This window comes from Chiloscyllium punctatum, chromosome 36 (genome assembly GCF_047496795.1).
Source record: "Chiloscyllium punctatum isolate Juve2018m chromosome 36, sChiPun1.3, whole genome shotgun sequence".
Lineage (NCBI taxonomy): Eukaryota > Metazoa > Chordata > Chondrichthyes > Orectolobiformes > Hemiscylliidae > Chiloscyllium > Chiloscyllium punctatum.
The window spans coordinates 70,216,663-70,220,120 of NC_092774.1; the positions used below are offsets into that span (position 1 = coordinate 70,216,663).

A 3,458-nucleotide genomic window follows, 5' to 3' on the forward strand; every position below is an offset into this window, starting at 1 on the left:
TCAACAGAAATCGAGCAGAGCTGATAACAGCCAACATTTAATTCTGTGGGAACAGGGAGATCAGAGGACAGAGAAATCAGGACCTGAAATCCGAGCTGACACCAGACTACCATGTTACCAGTGCTTTGATTAGCAGTGCCCACCCTCTCCCTTTACTGAGCCTCTCACTCGACTTGAATGCCACGTATCCCCTCGATATTCCGGATCCAATCCTTGTCATTCTGGAGCAATATCTCTGTAAGGAGTCTCAGATCATAACTATTCTCTTCAATGTGTGCAGTCAATTAATTCGCTTTTTTTACAATGCAGCTTTTAGTTTTATTTTTTGTGATGGTGAGAATCCAGTTTTGATTGCTTGTACATTTATTCTCCTTGTCCCTTTCTTTCATTCTCTGGTGTTTGGTTTCCAAATCACTTCATTGCTCAAAGGCCTTGATTTGGATTGGCCATGCTAAATTGCCCAGTGTCCAGGGATTTGCATGTTAGGTGGGGAGGCCATGGGAAACGCAGGGTTATCGTTTCAAAGTAATAGAAGGAGTAGCCCATTTGGCCCATCGACCTTGCTCCGCCATTCATTACAATCATGGCGGATCGATCAATCGTTTCAGCTCCTCCTAATTGCATTATCCCAACTTCCCTTAATTCCCTTACCACGCAAAAAACCCATCCAACAGTGTCTTAATGAAGCTGCCTCTCCTGCTTCCTTGAGCATAGAATTCCATTAATTGACCATTAACCACATTGGTCCTGCCCTGAGTTGCCTCATCAAAATGCAACAGCTCATGTTTGTCTAAATTAAACTCCATCCACTGCTCCTTGGCCCATCGGCTCATCTGATCAATTATAATGTATATTGAACTTTCTTTCCTACCTTATTCCCTAAAAGCTGAAAATCTCCATCCCACACTCTCACCCTCCATTCTCACTTTGTTGAATCTAATCACGGATGTCCTCATCCTGAAGGGTTTGGTTCATGCTGATTAACAGGCCCACATTCAAGGGGGATCTAACTGAAACGTACAGAACATTGAACGGCCTGACAGAGTGGACATTGGGAAGATATTTTCATTGGGAGGACGGACGAATACCCATGGGCATAGCCTTAGCATAAAGGGAGAATGGAGATTAGGAGAAATTTCTTTAGCCAGAGAGTGGTGAATCTATGGAATCGATTGTCACAGAAAACTGTGGAGTCCAGGTCACTGAGTATGTTTAACATTGAGAGAGAGATGTACAGCAAAGAAACAAACTGTTTGGTCCAACTTGTCTATGCCGACCAACTATCCCAACCCAATCTAGTCCCACCTGACAGCGCACGTGCCCATATCCCTCCAAACCCTTCCTATTCATACACCAACCCAAATGCCTTTTAAATGTTGCAATCGTACTAGCCTTCACCACTTCCTCTGGCAGTTCATTCAATAAACGTACCATCCTCTGCGTGAAAAAGTTGCCCCGTGGATCTCTTTTGCATTTTTTCCCTCTAACGCGAAACCCATGTCCTCTCGTTCTGCACTCACCCACCCAGGAAAAGACTTTGTTTATTAATCCTATCCATGCCCCTCATGATTTTATACACGTACAGTTACGACGTTCAAAAGACATTTGGATAAGTACATGAATACGAAAGGTTGGAAGGGTTGTGGGCCAAACACTAGTAGGTGGGACGAGTTTAGTTTCAGAACATACTCAGCATGGACTAGTTGGATGAAGGGTCTGTTCAGTGCTGTCTGACCCTGGGACTGACCTGTACTGGTCTTAAAACCATTTTCTTACTTCTCCCCATAACCATCCACTTCTTTATTGTTCACAACTCAGATGAACTTAGCCTTGAATATGTTCAATGACCCCACTTCTGAACTCAATTCCTCTTCGTAACATACCACTTGCCTCGCTCATTGCCTGCTGCATCTGCCCGACAACTGGCATTGACTGGTGTGGAGGGACTCTGAGACCCCTTAGTACATCCATACATCATTCCTGATGAAGGGCTTGTGCCCGAAACGTTCCCTGTCCTGCTCCTCAGATGCTGCCTGACCTGTTGTGCTTTTCCAGTGCCACATTTTTCGACTTTCACCTCTAGTCCTCACTTTCTCCACATTCCAATATATCACCATTTAAACAATGCACTGCTTTTTTTAAAAAAACAGCAAAGGCTGTAATTTCACATTGCGGCACTGCACTTGCCATGTGTTTGCCAATTGAGACACAGACCTGGACCAACTTCGGGAAGAGGCAAAAGACTGAGTTCTGAACAAAACCCGTAGCACCACTCAAAACGTCGGCTCTGTTGACCTTTCCACAGACGCTGCTCGACCCGTTGGCTTTCTGCAGTATTCGCTGTGTTTGTTCGACACAAATTCTGCTTTCCATTAAAGAACTTCAATCCCTGTCCTCTGGTAATTGACCCTCGTCAGTGGCAATAGGTTCTTCTGATCATTAACCTGCCCATTCCCACCACGTCTTCTCCCATCATTGCCAACAGCCCCTGGAAATCTCCAGTTAACCTTCTTTGCTCCAAAGAGAACATTCCCAAACTTGGGAATGTCTCCACAAAATGGAAATTGCTCATCCCTGAACATGATGCAAAAGTTACAATGGGGAAGAGGTTTTAGCAAAATATTGTCAGTTAGCATGTGGAAAAATGTTCAGGAAGTAAAACTATCTCCAGCTTTGTGAATCTTTCGAAACTCTTTGGGATGTGCAATTAGAGGAGAATGAAGGATGAACTGTCCGACTGAACAGAGACAGTCCACACACCGTCCCCTTGTTTAAGAGGCTGATTGACTCTGATATTCTCGCGACATGAACTGACCCGAGACATTGAAAGAATTCTCTGCACATCAGGAATTCAAACCCATTCTCGGCTCGGGGCCAATGAGAAAATTCGGGAAGAGGCAAAACACTGAAAGGCTCGGAGGGCGATGGCCCCGGTGTAGGAGAGCTCGTTCCTCGTGACATGGATGTGCCTGCAGATGGTGGGATCAGACTGTCCCCATGTCTCCATAATGAATGTCCAAGGCTTTATTATGGAAAAGTAAAACTGATAGAAGACAATGGTAATTTTGGGCGGGGCGGGTTGAATTATGAATTGAATAGTAGGTTCCTCAAAGACACTGTGGGGGTGGCGCTGGGGCGTGTCTCTGTGGCGCAATTGGTCAGCGCGTTCGGCTGTTAATCGAAAGGTTGGTGGTTCGAGACCACCCAGGGACGGAGTGCTTCTTTTTCTCGCTCCTATCGCTTTCTTGGCTGCGAAAGTGCACGTTTTTTATGGTTTCAGGAAAATCTTTCCCAAACGGAAATCTTTTCCACTGAGGCAGGACAAAGGGGTTTCTGAATTGATTGAATTTCTATCGTAAAGGACTGCGGATGCTGGGAATCCGAGACAGAAAGCGAAACTGCTGGAGAAACGCAGCAGGTTTGGCTGTACCTGGATGAGGAAAAAAACGATTCCTGAA

The 3,458-nt window shown here is 45.3% G+C and overlaps 1 non-coding gene across 1 annotated transcript; it reads left to right on the plus strand.

Annotated features, from left to right (window-relative positions):
• Nucleotides 1-3,139: 3,139 nt before the first annotated feature.
• On the plus strand, nt 3,140-3,213 carry trnan-guu (transfer RNA asparagine (anticodon GUU)). Its single transcript has one exon. It is a non-coding gene; the product is annotated as a tRNA-Asn (tRNA).
• Nucleotides 3,214-3,458: the final 245 nt, after the last annotated feature.